Source organism: Pleurodeles waltl, chromosome 4_2 (genome assembly GCF_031143425.1).
Source record: "Pleurodeles waltl isolate 20211129_DDA chromosome 4_2, aPleWal1.hap1.20221129, whole genome shotgun sequence".
Lineage (NCBI taxonomy): Eukaryota > Metazoa > Chordata > Amphibia > Caudata > Salamandridae > Pleurodeles > Pleurodeles waltl.
The window spans coordinates 210,137,873-210,156,186 of NC_090443.1; the positions used below are offsets into that span (position 1 = coordinate 210,137,873).

General features: G+C 45.1%; 1 protein-coding gene across 2 annotated transcripts in view; it reads right to left on the reverse strand.

Annotated features, from left to right (window-relative positions):
* FIRRM (FIGNL1 interacting regulator of recombination and mitosis) overlaps window positions 1–18,314 on the reverse strand; it is a 1,527,986-nt gene that overhangs the window by 1,182,366 nt on the left and 327,306 nt on the right. The window lies entirely within an intron of this gene.

An 18,314-nucleotide genomic window follows, 5' to 3' on the forward strand; every position in this document is an offset into this window, starting at 1 on the left:
ACGAACCACTCTAACAGCAACAAAGTATCCACAAGAGATACTTTTCTTCTGCAACCTCAGCTCCAAGTCAGCAACTGCAACAGTTTCCATGGTGTGCACGCTCTGGTGACTTCCCGTCTTCAATCTGTACCAGAATGACAGAAGAAATCTCCCGTGGGGTGACGGAGTCACTCCCATGCTTAAGCAGGCACTTTCCAAGACAACGACCAGTACCCTTGGACCCCTCTCACAACGACGAGCGTGCTCCTAACGACACAGAGGGTGGACATCACCGACAGACTGTCCTGAGGTCCTGCTAATGCAATTTGGAGGAGGTAAGACCTTGCCTCCCCAGACAGCGACGGTACCCCTGTGTACTGGGTCTTCTTCACTTGCTGAGGCCTCTGTGCACTATTTGTGAAATTCCATCCTGCATAGCCTGGCCCAGGTCCCCAGCACTCCATCCTGCGACGCTCAACTCACTGAGTTGTTTTCCGGTGGCGTGGGACCATCCTTTGTTGTGCTGCATCAAACGATTTTTGCACCTCCTTTGTCCCCATGCCCTGGGACTTCTGGGGGTGCAGGCTTGCATCCTGAGGGCTCTCTAAAGTGCTCTCTAAAGTGCTGAGAGCCCCCTCTGCCTCCTCACACAGAGTTGAGGCCCCCAGGTCCCTCCTGGGTCCATCCAGTGTCATTCTGAAGCAAAACACACTTTTGTCGCAACCAAGGCTTGTTGGCGACTTCCAACACAAAATCATGTCTGCATCCATCTTCACGTCGTTGGACGTCCTTTGCATCACGCAGGAACCCGCTGGCATCTTCCTAGGGTGCATTTCTGCAGTCTTCGACTAACACCGGAGTCTTGTTTTGCACCCTCTTCTGGGTTGGCAGGGGCTCCTGTCCTTTCTGGAACTTCTTTCGACTTCTGGACTTAGTCCTCTTCATTTGCAGGTCTTCAGGTCCAGGAATCCAGCAGTTGTTGTTTGCAGAATTGGTTGGTTACTGCATAATCCCAATCAGGAGGTGTAGTGTGTCCTAAGGAAACTTGCAGTACTTTACTCCTGCTTTTCTGGGCTCTGGGGTGGGGTAATTTACTTACCTTTACTGTAGTCTTATTCTCCCAGCGATTCTGCACACACTACACTTGTGTAGGGGGGAATTCGTGATTCGCATTCCACTTGCTTAGTATATGGCTTGTGTTGCCCATAGACCTATTTTCTCCCATTGCATTCTATAGCCTCTCCTGTTGTTCGCATTGTTCTATGACTATTTCCTTGTCTAATTTTGGTGTCTAGTGTATATATTGTGTATAATACTTACCTCTGGAAGGAGTATTGTCTCTAAGATATTTTTGTACTGTGTCACCCTAATAAATACTTACATATTGCCTTTGCATGTGTATACGTTCTGTGTAACAACAAGTGGTATTGCATGAGCTTTGCATGTTAGTTCAGCCTAAGCTGCTCTGCTATAACTACCTCTATCAGCCTAAGCTGCTAGAACACTACTACATTTCACTAATAAGGGATAACTAGACCTGGTATAAGGTGTAGGTACCCAAGGTACCCACTACAAACCAGGCCAGCCTCCTACACCCCGTGGCTGCAGAAGTGGTGCCGCTGTAGGAGGCAGAATCGGAGTTGGCTGAGGAGGTACTGGTGGAAGAGGTGTAGGTGGAGGATTTTATGTTGAGGTTGTGGGGTTTGATTCTTTGATGTCGAATGAGGCCTCTGTATCGATGCTGTTCCACACGGTTTCCTTGACGTCGAACCTGTGGATGATGGGAAACAGGTAGGCTCTTATTGTTCCTCTTATTGACCAGGACCAGTGTCTTTTCTGAGCTTTTGTCTTCTTTCTGGAAGTAAGAGAGACAGCTGGAAGGGCCCTGGTAGAGGACTGAACCTCTCCTCACACCCTGAGGTCCAGCCTTCAGATGAAGCTTGCTACCTTTGGGGGTCTATTTTGGTCTTCTCTCTCCCACAAGTAGGGTGAGGAAATGTCACTTTTCAGTCAGACATATTAAGAAAAGGCTAGGGAGAAATGAAAACTGTTAAGTGAAACAACTAATAACAAAATATGTGAGGATTTTGTGGAGAAAACAACCTCTGAAAAGTTTGAGCTCAGTGCTCCAGGATCCTGTCAGCAGGAGCCGGAAGAAAGAACTAACGCAAATGTCACCTGCTCAGCATCATGGGATACTGGTGGTTTTTGGCTTCTTAAAGCCACAGCCTCTATTTTCACTCATATAATGGCAATCTATAGGGCTACACTGTCCTGGCATGCTTTATCTCTCCGTTACCCATAAAAAGGGCTTGTTAAAGATATTTATGCTACTATCAAATCTTATACACATGCAATCTCATGGCCCTTTTTTGAATTAAAGATGAAGAATTGAGCCATTGTAGCCTTCTGCTATAGGATGCATTATAACGTTCTCTCAAGTGACTATGCAGGCCTCATCAAAGAAAGGCGAACATCCCCACTTAAGAAGATATATTGTGAAGTGGTGCTCGGGGGTCCCCACACTTGGGGGCGACTGTTCACTGCTTATGACTATAAATGGAAATCCTTTACAAAAGAAATAGGGATTTTTACAGGCCCCTTGTAATAATGGTCAAAGTCATCTATGAACACAGGAGAAAGAAGTAGGCTTTACTGCAACTTCTCCATAGGGTGTGTCATGGATTGGAGAAACCAGTGGAATGTCTCATCACCCCCTTCTCTTAAAGGCTTTTATCAACATTAGAAATACTTGAACATTGAGTTGAACCACCAGATGCCATCAGTGGGGTCAGAGCTCCTCTACAAAGCTCCAGAGACAAAGGAATGAGAATGTCCCAGCAGTCTGTAGAAAAGTACACTCTTTTTGGCATGGTTACCCCAACTTTTTGCCTGATGTCAGTGTGTTTTTACTGTGTTCACTGTGATTCTGCTAATCAGGACCCCAGTGACAGTGCAGTCGTCCCCTAAATTGAGTTGTTCATGGTTTTTGCACTCCACAATTGGCATACTGGTGCCCCATGTAAGTCCACAGTATATGGTAGCCAGGGCACTGGGGCATCAGGGGTGCCCCATGGGCTGCAGCATGTATTATGCCATGTATGGGGTGTTCCATGGGCTGCAGCATGTATTATGCTATTCATTCATTCATCGCAGCCTGCAGGAAAGGGTGCATGCACCCTTTTCACTACAGGTCACTGCATCAGGTCTACCCCTATGGTAGGCCCTCATAGCCCAGAGGGCAGGGTGCAGGTACTTGTGTGTGTGTGGGCACCCCTGCATAAGCAGAGCAGCTCCAACGAACTCCAGCTCCATTTCAATGGACTTTGTGAGTGCGGGGACACCATTTTGCAAGTGTACTGGACTTACTTCACTATCCATGTCCATCTACATAATGGTAACTCCAAAACTAGGCATGTTTGGAATCAAACATGTTGAAATTATACCCCAATACTGTTGACAGTGTTGGAAGTATGATTCCATGCACTCTGGGGGCTCCTTAGAGGACACCCCAGCATTGCTCCTACCAGCCTTCTGGGGCAGCCCAAGCTGCTGCCACCCCTCTGACAGGTTTCAGCCCTCCTGCTCCTTGAACAGCTCAAGCCCAAGAAGGCAGAACAAAGTATTTCCTTTGGGAGAGGGGGGTAGCATCCTCTCCCTTTGGAAATTGGTATAACACGGCTTGGGAGGGGTAGCTTCCCCAAGCCACTAGTATGCTTTGAAGGGCACATTCGGTGACCTCCTTCCATAAACCAGTCTGCACCGGTTCAGAGACCTACAGTAACCACTCCCCTGTTCATCACCACTCCAGGGGTGGTGCCCAGACTTCCTCCAGAGGGTCCCTTGATTCTGCCATCTTATATCCAAGGTGGGCAGAGGCCTCTGGGAGCCTTCGAGTGGCCGGTCAGGCAGGTGGCGTCAAAGCCCCCTCCTGATAGGTGGTCACCTGGCTAGGTGACCAATCCCCCCTTCCAGGGTTATTTAGGGTCTCCCTCTTGGGTGGGTCCTCAGATTCAGCTTGCAAGATTCCAGCAGGAATCATCTGCAACCTCTACTTCAACTTCTGGCCACTGAAACTGCGACTGGACCCTCCAGGAGCCAACAATCTGCATCCACGACGAAGACTCTGCTTGCAACATTGTTTCCACGGCTCCATCCAACAATCTGCATCCTCTGAGGGCGGCAAGTCTTCAGTCTGCACGAGAAGGAAGAAGGAACCTCCCTTGGAGTGAAAGAGTCACTCCCTTGCATCTGCAGTCACCAACCGCAACAACAATCGTCTGCGTGGATCTCCTCTCATCCTGAGCTGTGTGGATCCTGCATCACAGATGGTGGTCTCGAGTGGTCCCATTGGTCCTTTCTTTGGTGGAGGTAAGCCTGGACAGTACCCCTGTGCACCGCTTCTCTAGCAGCTACGAACGCTTGTTGGCATCTCCTACAAGGGATCTTCAGACTCTGTGTAGCCCCAGCCCCCATCATTCTTCCCTGCAACGTACAGCACTCTATGTGCTTCTCCTGTGGCGTGGGACCCTTCTTCAGTTGTGCTGCATGGGCTCCTCTGTGACTCCTGGGTCCTCTTCTAGTGGGTCTCCTGTGGGGGCTGCCTTTTCTTCTGTGAACTCTCTGCCTCCGCTGTGTGACTACAGTGGTAATGCATGAGCCTTGCATGTCTCCTAGATAAGCCTTGGCTGCTCATCCACAGCTTCCTCTGGAGAGCCTGGCTTCTAGACACTGCCTACAGTATACTAATAGGGGATACCTGGACCTGGTATAAGGTGTAAGTACCTTAAGTACCCACCACACACCAGGCCAGCTTTCTACACCATCTATCTCCAGCACCCAACTGTCACCAAGGCACAGCCAGATACGATGGGAGGAGCAGGGGGCTAAAGACAGGGGATGCCTAGATTCCCAGTTAACAGGTGGTCTTGGACTGGAGGGCCGCCAGCATGAATGTGATTACAAGTTCCTTCCTAGCTAAGGGTGCAAATCATATGGCTAGATGTCTGCATCTGAGAGTTATGTCTATTTTTTTGGTCTAAGAATCTTGATGCCAAACTGACTCTCTTGTTTGGTTAAGATAGCCTTAGTAAACAGTACTGTAAGGAAGAACAAGTTAGAACCCATCTAGCTGCAGATTTTTTACCTTAGAATTATTCCTAGGCATCTGACTGGATCTGGGCATTTTTCTGGGAGCAGTACCTCTGCATGCCTATAGGCAGGGTCATTTGGCTCCCTGTGGCGTTATCAGAACCAGAAGTGCATTGCGCTGTGCCTATACAGATGCCACCCCAGTAAACTGACATCAGTTTCTTTTCATAACTTACCACACTAGAAGCGCAGAGCCACGAAGAACACTGACTACTGGTGTGTGGAGCGAAGGCCCTGAAAAGGGGAGCTCTATCTCTATAAGTCCATTTGTTGCAGCAAGGAGGGTGGGTGGGTCGGTATGGAATCTGTGGCTACAGAGAATATTTACCAGATAAGATGTTACCAAAGGTAAGTAACTTGTGCATCTGAGGGAGAGTTTTCATAGCAGATTCCTTAGAACAGAGATGCAGCTGAAAGCCCCTTCCATGGCCACAAAAGAAGCGCAAGGCGGACTGGAGTTGGTGAGGGGCCAAGGAGAGTACAAAGGACCTGGCTGTAGCTCTCTGTCCTTGAAGCACTCTACAGATGAGTCTGCCTTGCCTCCTAAGAGATTAGACCATTCAAAGGGCATTTATTGGCGAGGCCTTGACACACCCTGAAAAGTCAGTAGTCCTTTACCAAGCGTGGCACCTAAGGGCAAATTACAATGAAACTGCTGTGCCCAGTAAGTCTGTCGTAGCCAGTCCATGGTAAATAGCAAACTTGGTTGGATCCCTCCCATCAGCGATAACTTGGGAGAGTACAGCTGGGCCTCCACTGAGACCACAAGCAGCACCTGAACAACTGACTCCCAGAGTGGGAGTATCGGCTCAAAGGGTACACAGTGTTCACTGACCGCAGTGCCAGGCTGGCAGAAGAAAACATTTTCTTGCCCAAGGTACCCAGCCTCTTTGATTTCTTGTCCTGTGGAGTTGTAAAGAATGAGCAAGGATTCAGTTTACACATGGAGGCTTGGTTCACCAAGCTCTACATGGTGAGGTGTTGGGTGAGGAAGTTGGGGTCTCTGGGGAAGGGCAATAGCGGCCTGATATTGACCTACTCACAGGAGCTCCTGTGCAGGGTTTTGACCAGGCCCCCCACCCCCCCCCCCCCCAAGTAGGACGTCTGGTAGGGATTTGTTAAACAAGAGAAGCAGTGCAGATGGGGTGACTCCTGATTGAAGCACCTCTGTCAAGACGGAGGACCAAAGAGAGTATTGTGAGCTCCAGGACCTGAGCTGCCCTTCCACCACCATTGCAAATGAGTTTCCCTCCTCCGTAGTCACGGTAGGAGATACCAAGCCTGTATCTGGGGAGGTGTCCAGCCTCAGGCATCCACAAATCCTCACACCAGTTGTTGACAGTGGGTCCGCGGGCTTGGTATTCATAATGGTCCAGTGGCCCCTCCCAATTTTCCCTAAATCCTTGGCCATAGAAATAGGGCTCAAGCTCCAGCCTGGAAGGAATGGCTACAGTTGGTGTCAGTCGACGCCTATCAGTCTCCGTATCAAAGTCAGGAATAAGAAGGGGGGTAGCAGTGCTGGGGACTTTGGAAAAGAGACGGACGCAAGGGAAGGTAGAGATGGCTCAACCGGCATTGTTCTGGATCCATTCATGGACCCAACAGGCCCACTGGTGCCAGGGTGTGCCAGCCGGGAGTAACCCAGTAGGGGCCCCTCCTAACCCCACAGGGCCCAAATGTGCACAAGTGGGGATGGGCCACCGAAATATCAGATGCATGGCTTCATAAACCTCACAGACTTGAGAGGGGGTTAGGCGGTCGCTCCAGGAAAATGAGGGGAGGCACTGAGACGAGCCCAGGTGGAGGCTTAACCATGGAGCCAGGCCTTGAATGCAGATGTTCCCTCGTCTAGTCAGATTACTTCCATGGACAGGGTAAAGTCGAAGACCTCTTCAATGCTCGCCCTTATTTTTCTTGCGGAACTTACCTGAACGGCAGATTACTTTGACTGCGACTAAGATTTATGGCTCTGTGACCAATCCCAGGACTTTTCTCTCAACCTGGATCACAACGATCATGGCGTTACAAATCGAATGGTATGGAGCTTGCGGGACCACAACCCCAAGGTCTTGGGATGCATGGCGCAACAATCAAAGCGGGTCTTGGCATTGTGATCACACGCAAGACACCAGAGGCAGACAAGGTGTGGATCCGCCACTAACCTCTCCACTGACAGGCTCCACAGGGCTTAAAAGCAGCCTTCCTCATTGACATCCTACGACACTAGGAGACAATGCCTCAAAAAGTCTTTGACAAAAAGGCCAAAAAATATTCATTAAAAAGTGACTGGGGGTAAACTTTTCTCTGGTTCTGTGCTGACAAGTGCAGAAAGAAAAGAACTGAGAGTGCGCTGGAGAAGTACCTATATAGGCAAAACTATGCTGATAACGTCAGGCGCAGGCAAACGACGCCACTATCAGTGCACAGGGGGACTACTCACAAACAAAAATTCCAGATCCACTGGGGATAATTCTAAGGTAAGGAATCTGCAGTTAGAAGTCTATCAGATGTCCTTATGTACTGACAATATTGTTATCTAAAGAGCTAAAACACTCATTTAAGTCTAGTTCGTACTCTAAGAAGCTGCTAAAATACAATAAACATCTGTCACGTAATGTACAGCCTTAGTGATTAACCTGCAATGTTTTTAGGATTTGTGGAATATTGGCATTGTATATATATATAATCAAACAGAAGTCGAGGACGAAGTCGAGGAGGTTCAAGACGCGGAGGGGGAAGAGGCAGAAATCACAAATATCAAGACTAGAGAGGACCTTTCGATCTGACAATTCCAATATCATTGTAAATATCTCTAAAGTACAGCTCACCTCCAATCAGGAGCGAATTCTAAATTTAGGATTAAATTTTTTGTCCTGATAATCATTGGGATTATGTTGACACCAGAATAGAATTGTATAAATATACACGTAAGTTGCGGCTGTTGAAATATTTTTCCAAGACAACACAGGCCACTACATCTTGTTCCAACATTAATGTAGACACTTTATCTGGTTTTCATGTCAATGAAGCGCCTGATTTAGTAGAAATTGGCAGGTTGGGTTGTTTGGATGATGTTAGCAATGATATAGGTGAAGAGAATAACACTTTGACTGATATGGGATTTGTTACTAATAAGACCGTTGCCAGTAGGCTTAAGCCCTCCAGCAGATTTAATCCCCAATTACCGACTGGTAATATGATTGATTTGTTCTATGAATTGGTAGTTGATGACGTTGATCGGTTTCGGAATGATTGGAAAAGGGTTAAAATGAAAAAAGCCCAAAGAGTGAATTTCTCAGCCTCAGATTGGAAAGATCTAAATGAGCTTAAATCCAATAACACAATTATCATCAAACCCTCCGATAAAGGAGGGAATATTGTTATTATGGATATTAATAGCTATATGAAGGAGGCTAATCATCAACTTTCCAATAAACAACATTATCAAAAACTAACTACTAATCCCACTAATGAATATCAAACCATCTACTGGGAGATGCTTGATAGCTGGCACACTAAAGGGCTAATTGACCAAAATGAATATCTTTATCTCAAAGTTTTGTTTCCTAGAATCCCTTGTATTTACTTTCTACCAAAGATTCATAAAAATACAAAACATCCTCCTGGTCGACCTATAGTGAGTATGAACTCATCCCTATTAGAAAATACCTCCCGTTTCTTGGACCTTTTCTTATGTCCTTTTGTCACCGAATTGCCGTCTTATCTTCAAGACACCATTGACTTTCTTGCTAAGATTCACAATGTTCCATGGCAACCCAACTATCTATTGGTAACCATGGATGTGACTGCATTATACACTTCCATCAAGCATGAATTTGGCATTCAAGCATGTTGTCACTTCTTGGGCACTCGTAAAATTGAATTTCTTCAACATACTAACATGCTAATTAGCATGTTAAGATTTTGCCTCACCCACAACGCCTTTCTATTTGACAATCAACATTACTTGCAGAAACAAGGGACTGCAATGGGAGCTTCATTTGCTCCCATGTACGCCAACCTTTACATGGGCTGGTGGGAAAAGGAGATAGCTTGGTCTGACTCTAATGGTAAATACATGGAACAAGTGATACTATGGGTCAGATATATTGATGATCTCTTTCTTATCTGGGATGGTGACGAGATTTCTCTCAAACAATATGTTGATATCTTGAACAACAATGAGCTGAACATTCACTTAGACTTGAAATATAGTGCACAAACTATAGAATTTCTTGATGTCCAGATCTCTATTGAAAAAGCTGTCTTACAGACAACCATTTTTCGTAAACCAACAGCCTGTAATTCAATCTTGCATGGCAATAGTGGTCATCCAAAAGCTTTGAAATGGAGTATTCCATATAGTCAATTTTTACGGGCTCGTAGAATCTGTTCTAATGATGATTGCTTCAAGACTGAAATCATGACGATGACACAGAGATTTTTAGAGAGAGGATATCCTTTGAAGATCCTTAAAGATGCACACTTGAGGGTCTTGAATATGTCTCGAGAAAAATTGCTTTTCAAGCCTGATAATATTCATAATCAAGATCACAATAAGGTATCATCACCTAGACTGTTCTTAGAGTTTAATTCTCAACATTCGCATTTAAATAATATCATACAGAAAAATTGGCATGTTTTGAGACATGATTCTGCCATCAAGGACAGTATAGGTCCACATCCATGTATCACATATCGCAAAACTCAATCTTTGGGTAACCATCTTACCAGAAGCCTATTTCAGAGTCCCAAAACTAATATGTCATGGTTAGCTAAAAAAAGCTTGGGCTTTTGGAAATGTGGACATTGTAAATCATGTTTGTATGCACAGAATACTCAGACATACACCACGTTCGAAGGAAAAATTTGTGACATAACTGAACGTATCACATGCGAAACTGAATACGTTGTATATGTCATTGAATGTGGGTGTCGCAAAAAATATGTGGGCAGTACCATTCATAAACTGAAAGTCAGGTTCCTGCAACATCTCAGAGCCATTAAGAATCATGATCCATCTTATCCTTTAGCTAAACACTTTTGGGATGTACATGAAGGTAACTGTAGTTCCCTAGCATTTTATGGTGTTAAAACCATTGCGGCCCATCCCCGAGGAGGCAATAGAATTGCACATTTGAGACAAATGGAGTCCAAAACTATTTTACTTTTAGGTACAGAACACCCTTGGGGTCACAACTTGGACGCAGAGCTTCATGTACATCTGTAAGTTTTTAGATTTTCCCATACAGAGATATACACATTTTTTTACATTTTCTCACACATAGATTTTGTCCAATAGAAAACATGAAATGAAATTGATGACTTTTTTAGAATATTGTGTTTTGTTAGGATCCTTACTGATTGATTCTATCATTATTGTTATTATTATTATTATTAGCATGTTGCCGGATTGAAACTTAGTGTATTTTGGTAATAATTTTTTATTAATAATTTATTCACTTTTAGGGTGTTATACTCATCTATTTTATTCCTATACTGTTGCATAGGTCCTTGGGGAGGATAGCGGCGCACATATACATTCTCCTGTTGCTGAATTTGTGGGGTTTATTTACAATTTCCTAATCGATAACAATTTGACCTATGATATGGATCTATTAATTAATCTCTTCAGATTCCTTTTAGAATATATTAATTTATAGGACTATGACTAATTTAATGAATTATGATGATGAATATCCATTTATTTATTTATTCCACGTTGAAATCGCTTTTACCTGTATTTTATTTTGTATTTTCAGAATTGACTGAATTTACTCTATTTATTTGTCATCATTTGTCATCTATTTATAGCCTGTATATGAAGTGGATGTATTGCAATCAATTGGCAGTACATATATTTATATATTTATATATTTATATTATTAATTAATTACATTTATATATCAGGCTTTTAAAATTAAAACTAAAATCAAAATCAAAATTAAAATTATTAGGTATAAGTGGGCAATATGTGGACATCAAGAGTAAAAGGAAAAAGGAAAATTGAGAAAGAGGAAAAAAATAGCATACATGGGATTTGTTTTGTATTCAAGAATTGTAGACTGTGATTACAATTAATTAATTTTTTAGTGTTCACAGGTGACCAGACTATATTTGTGATAATGTATTATAATATGAGAGAAATATATAATGTCACATTTTTAGTTCATAGTTTATTTCAAAACATGCACAGGATTAGGAGTTTCTCATTTTTAAGTTAAAATTGTGACGTTATAAAATGGCCGCTCCATTTGCACTTCTCTTGAGCTATGCAATGAACATCAAAGAAGGACTATATGGTTTAAATAGTTGAGTGTAAAATGTCTGCCAATGTCCTGTTGAAGGCTTCGGCCGAAACGCGTAGACATTTGGTTGGGACAGCGTGTGTGTCTTTTGAATGGTGGGCACATTGTCGATCTTTTTTTTGTGCTTTTTGTACCAACTTTTGCTGGTGTGATTTACCTGCAATCTAATCTTTTTTCAATAAATAGCAGCCGATGAATTTATCGAGAATAAGTGGTTTTTTGAGTATTTTACCAGCTGGTATTGAATGATGTGCAGCCCTTGGTGTGCGATTTAAATACACCATTTTTCTGGATATATATATATATATATATATATATATATATATATATATATATATATATATATATATATATATATATTAGTGGTGCTCTTTTAGCTGGATTTCCATTTAATCAATATTTTTATTTCTCAAAAAGAAAGACGAGCACCAATTCACCCTATCTCGTTTATTTACATTATGCATAGTAGCGCTGAGTTCCGCAAACTCACTCTCATAAGGTCATCACAAATGGTGTGATCTATGTAAGTACCTCAAGCAAATAAGTGATTATATCCCATAGGATAAACATCAGTTTTGCCCCCACATAAATCTCAATAGTGATGGGGGCAATCTATTCTAAATGACCCCCAGCACACCTTTGCACTGGCAGAGCAATTTAGACACACAGCCAAAGATTAGTATTTTAACTGGGTAACTGGGTAACTGGGTAACTCCCATTTCCACAAACTGCCCATACACATTTAGAAGGCCCTTATGCAGATAGGCCATTACCACCATGTTAAAGGCCTTTTTATGTGTCTGGTGCATTAAGTACATTCTTGATCGCATTTGTATTAGATGTTTTAAAAAAGGTAGACTACACCTCTATGCTGTCAAAGGTCTGACAAACCCTCAAAATCCCAAATTTTGTCTGACTATTTAAGTATTCTTCTACAATGTGTCAACTGAACCATACAAGGGACAGCAAACTGGATCCATAACAAGTTTAGAAACCACTGTTCTAAATGCTAAATAAAGATGGTGGTGTTGCCACGCAAGGTGGCCGACAGGATGCGCTCCTAGGAAGCTCCAGGTAGCCCCAGCATCTATCCAGAAGCTGGCCCCAGTTAACTGTAGGGGACATTACTTCAGCACTTCTGATCCAGGTCATCTGTTTCTCCAAGGCAGGGGAACCGTTCGATGAGCGTGTGAAAGGACAGATCTCGGACATTCTTGCAGTCCATTGCGGGGTGGATCCTGATGCTGCGTAGCTAAGCCGTCTATCCTCTGGGGGTCCATATGCTTGGGGGCGGGTCTGCAGTGCGGCTTGTGGAGGGGGCTGTATGAAGCTGGTGTGGTGGACACCTATTGTGTTGGCACCTTATACCAGGTTCAGGCAACTCCTATTAGTGAATGAAGGCCGTGTCTCTGAAGCCAGGGATCTCTAGAGGTAACTGTGGATGAGCAGCCAAGACTTATCGTGGAGGAGTGTAAAGCATCTGCAATACAACAGCAGTCACACAGCAACTAATCACACCTGCAAGAACCACACAGTGTTGCAAAAATAAAGGTACTTCATTATAGTAACACTGAACTAGGTTACTTATAGGCTATCCCCCAACTGGAGATGAGTACACACACATATATATATATATAGACACACACACAAACACATACACAAATATACACACAGTAATAATTAGGAATAGAAACAACAAGCATTGGTATGAAATAGTGAAAATAGTGATGGCCCTAGGAGAGAGCTAAATCATATACTAAATAGTGGAATGCGAAGTGAAGTCCCCACCCAAGGCTATGGAGTTGTTAGAGGGGGAACTGGTAGAACACTGGGCCCAAAGAGGTGAGTACCTTAGTGAACCCCAGCGACCAGGAGAGCAAAGAAAAGTCCCAAGGAATAACAAGAGGACTTAGAAAATGGATTGTGCAAGAACAGGGCCAGACCAGAGAAACCTAAAGGTGGATTCTGAAAGAGTAGGACCTGCAAAAGAAGGGGACAGAGTCCAGTCCACAATGGAGTGTTCATTTCGGGGGAGGAACCATTACCCATCCTTCTGTGGATGAAGATTCGTGTCAGTGAGGAGCGATGAAGATCAGCTGTGGCGTCCAGGAGCTAAAGAGAAGTTCTTGGAGCCGAGCAGATGATGTCCCACGTCAGTCAATGGGTTGCAGTTCGTCACTGGTCAGGAGAACCACCAACAAGCCTTGGCAAATGCAAGAGGAAGCAAAAGAAGCGTTGCGAGGCTGAAGAGGACCAGCAAGATCCAGGGGACTCGACCCTTGGAAGGAAGTCTGAGCTGACCCTCAGCAGCAGGAAAAGCCAGCAGAAGCTGTGGCAGCTCCCACAAGCAACCCATGGGCAGCAGGCACAGTAAGCTGCAGTGAGGCCCAATCAGCACACCTGGAGAGGAGTCCCACATCGCTGGAGCAGCAGAGAGGAGACTCTCCTTGGAAGGATGAAGAGCTGAAGGCCAGGGATACTCGGAGGTTGAAGTTCCCTTGGAACAGGAGACAACAAGCCTTGGTTGCTCCAAGAGTCGCAGTGCACAGGGCTACTGTCCTGCAAGGAAAGGCAATAGCTCACTGTCTCCCAAGATGGACAATGAGCAGAGAGGACCAAGGGGACCACTCCAGACCACCACTTGTGATGCAAGATCCACACAGTTCCTTAGGAGAGCAGATCCATGCAACCAGATGTTGTTCCTGTAGGTGCCTGCAGATGCAGGGGAGTGACACCTTCACTCCAAGGGAAAATCCTCCCTGCTTCCTAGTGCAGCTGAAGTCCTTCCGACCCCAGGGGGTGGATAGGGGGAAATGTTGCAGTTGCTCATGCAGGGGTGTCCTCACACACTGAAACCTGCACCCTGCCCTTTGGGCCAGGAGGGCCTACCATAGGGGTGGTGTGGTGACTTGGTGGTGAAAGGGTGCATGCACCTTTTCACACAGGCTGAAATGGCAGACCTGCAGACACATTTTGCATGGGCTCCCAAGGGTGGCCTAATACACGCTGCAGCCCACTAGGAACCCCTGATTGTCCCAATGTTCTGGGTTCCTAAGTACTATATACTAGGGACTTATAGGGGCCAACAGTATGCCAATTGTGGGGTGCCCAAAGGTTCGAAAGGTTCAAGGTAACCACATTTGGAGGGAGATAGCACAATCACTGGGTTTCTGGTTAGCAGGATGCCAGTGAAACAGTCTAAGCACACTGTGCGCAGGCAAAAAGTCAGGGTAACCTTGCCAAAAAGAGGGTACTTACCTACACAAACCCCCAAGGATAAAAAGATTAACATTGCCCAGTTGAGTCTTCAATGTCCAAGTGGAAATATCTGGAGAGTCCATCTGAAGTGGAGTGGTTACTCCAAGGTCTATGTTCCACTGTTAAGTCATTCCCTGTAGGGAAAGGGACCACCTCAACAATTTGGGATTTTCACCTTTCATTTGCTTACACCATAGGAGGGGCTTTTGGTCTGTATGAACAATGAAGTGAGAGCCAAACAAAAATGGCCTCAGCTTTTTCAAGGCCCAGACCACAGCAAAGGCTTCCCTCTCAATGGCTGACCAATGATTTTCCCTGGGGGGTCAACCTTCTGCTTATAAAAGCTACAGGTTGATCCTGGACCTCATTATTTAGTTGAGAGAGTACTGCCCCTATCCCTACCTCAGAAGCATTTGGGGCTTCTTAAAACGGGAGCAGAGCACATGGCCTGTTTCAGGTAATCAAAAGCTTTTTGGCAGCCAGCTGTCCATAAAACTTTCTTGGGCATCCTTTTGGATGTGAGGTAATTTAAAGGTGCTACAACGGAGCCATAGTTCTTAATGAACCTCCTATAGTTCACAGTCAGGCCTTGGAAGGCTCTGACTTGGGTCTGAGAAGTAGGGGGAACCTGTTAGACCTGGTAGCTCTTTTTGTGGTTTCCTTGTACTTGTTGCTTCCAACCCCCCCGTTTCTGGACCCTGTGCTATAATTCATTTTTGCTGGTTTTGATACTATGGGTACTTTACCAGTGCTAAAGTGCAAGTGCTCTCTGTCTAAAGGATATTGGTAATTGTTTTTCCATGATTGACAATTTTGATTTACTGGTAATTCCCTAGAAAGGTGCACTATGGGTGCCCCAGGCCTTTAAATCAATTGCTACGTCTGGGCCTGCAGCACTGATTCTGCCTCCTACATGAATAGCACTGCAAACATGTCTCAGATTTGGCACTGCAATGTCTCTGTGTGCAGTTTTGCACTGTCAATTCGACCTGACAAGTGTACCTACTTGCCAGGCCCAAACCTTCTCTTTTACTACATGTGAGTCACCCCTATGGTAGGCCCTAGGTAGCCCCATGGGCAGGGTGCAGTGTATTTAAAAGGTAGGACATGTACTGGTGTGTTTTACATGTTCTGCTAAATTTGGGTTTCAATACTGCAAGGCCTTTCCCTCCCATAGGTTAACATGAGAACTGCCTTTAAATAGCTTTTAAGTGCAGTTTCCCATTGAGAGCAGATAGGTCTCTGAACACACAATTCAAAAATACATCTTTTGGTACAGTTGGTTTTTAGATTGTCTGTTTGAAGATGCCACTTTTAGAAAGTGGACATTTTCTTGCTTAACCAGTCTGTGCCTCTGCCTCCCTGTGGAATTCACGTCTGGGTCAAACTGTCAGTTTGGTGTTTTGTGAATTCCCCCTAGACAGTGACACAAAGGGATCTGAGGAGTGTCCTGCATATCCTGATGGGTCTTCTAGGCTACAATGGGGAGGGAGGAGAGGACATCTGAAAGGGCTCTAACTGACCTCACACAATGCGGACTCCAACCCCCCGGAGTATGTCTGGGCCAGCCCTGTGCAAGGCAAGATCCTGTGAACAAAAGAGACTTTCCTTACCCTGACTAAAATGAGGATCCCTACTTGGACAGGGTGTAAACTGACTGCCAACTAGAGCCCCATTGCTAACACAAGCCAATCAAAGATTCTCTAGATTTTGCCCTGGAGTGGATGGATCTGGCCTTCACCTACCAGGTGGCACAGATAAACCACTTTCCCTTCCAGACCTGGCATTCTGATGCCTTGATAGTGAGACCTGCTTTTTACAGTGCCTCCAATACATTTCCAAGGTGGACCAGGTGAACCTTACAGGTGGAGCTAAAGACAGCTATGTTGTCAAGATACTCTGTACTAAATATTTCCAGGCCCTGGACAACTTTGTTCACCTAACATTTGAAATGTGACTGGGGCATTCTTCAACCCAAAGGGCATCACTATGAAGTAATAATTCCCACTAGGTGTTGAGAATGCGGTTTGGCATCCTCTGATAACTTGATCTGTCAGTATCCAGCAGTTAAATCACAAGTGCTGAGATACTTGGCAACAGCCAGCGTATCCATCAGCTCATCTGCCCCAAGGATTGGATGAGCATCAGTCTTTGTGACTGTGTTGAGGCCTCTGTATTTCACATAGAAGCTCATCTCTTTTTTACCATTCTGAGAGTGGGGTTTTGTTACTTAGACCACAGGATTAGCCAAAAGGATGTCTGAAGACCAAATAACTCCTAGGTCAAGCACCTCTACTTTGATGAATTCCCTGACATGATCAGGCTGTCTATATATTTGGCTTTTGACAGACAGACTGTCACCTGTGTCAATGGTGTGTTCACACAATGTGGTTTGCTCAGGGGTCAAGGAGAACAATTCAGAGAACTGACCCAGGAGATTTCTGCAGTCATCTTTCTGTTGGTCAGAGAGAGAGGCAATCAGCAAGACTAACTCCCTCTACTGAACCATATACTGTGTTGTGGGAGAGGGGGTCATGGATCATGTCAGCCCTGTCATAATTAGGCTATAGGCATTTCACATGAAGCTCCCTGTGGGGGATTCCCAGAGTGCCTAGGTCAACCACGTAGGTGACCTCATCTTTTCTCCCCCCCCCCAATAGTGTGGGGGCCACTCTACTTATCTAGGAGTGCCCTGGGAGCCAGAGGCTCCAGGACCCACACCTTCTCTCCTGACTGGTAAACAGTCAGTACAACCTTCTGGTCAAGCCACTGCTTCTGAAGTTCTTGGCTGGCCTGAAGATGTTGAGATGCACTCTTCTTTGTATTCAGCATTTCTGGAAATTAGGCCTAATACATAATCCACTATGTCTTGTTTGGGAGGCTTGAGCGGTTGCTTCCAGCTTTCCTTCACAAGGGCAAGTGGACCCCTGACAGGACGTCCAAACAAAAGTTCACAGGGACTGTAGCCCACTAGCTTTTGAGGAACCTCTTTGGAGGGGAAGAGGAGGCAAGGCAATAGGACCTTCCACCTCCGTCTGAGTTTTTCTGAGAAACCCAAGATCATGCCTTTGTGAGTTTTGTTGAATCTCCCAACTAACCCATTTATTTGTGGGTAAGGTGTGGTGAACTTGTATGTCACTGTGCTCTCCTTCCACATGGCTTTCAGGTATGCAGACATGATGTTTACAACTGTCTCTGATACCCCCTCTTCAGGAAAACCCACCCTGGAAAAAATTCTCAGGAGGGCCTTGGCCACTGAAGAGGCCGTAGTGGTCCTAGGATGAATGGCTTCTAGGTACCTGGTGGCATGTCCACCACCACCAACATAAACCTGTTCCCAGAGGCTGTTGAAGAGTACAGGGGGCCAACAATATCCACTATGACCCTTTCAAAGGGTACCCCAACCATTGCTAGTAGAATTAACGGGGCCTTTGGAGTGCCACCTGTCTTGCCACTGGCTTGACAGGTCACACAGGAGCGACAAAACTCTTTAGTGTCCTTAGGTATGTGGGGCCAGTGAAAGTAAAGGACAAGTCTGTCCCAAGTTTTGCTTTGCACTGGGTTTTCTGCAAGGGGTATGTCATCTGCTAAGGTCAACAGGAACTCCCTAAGCTTCTG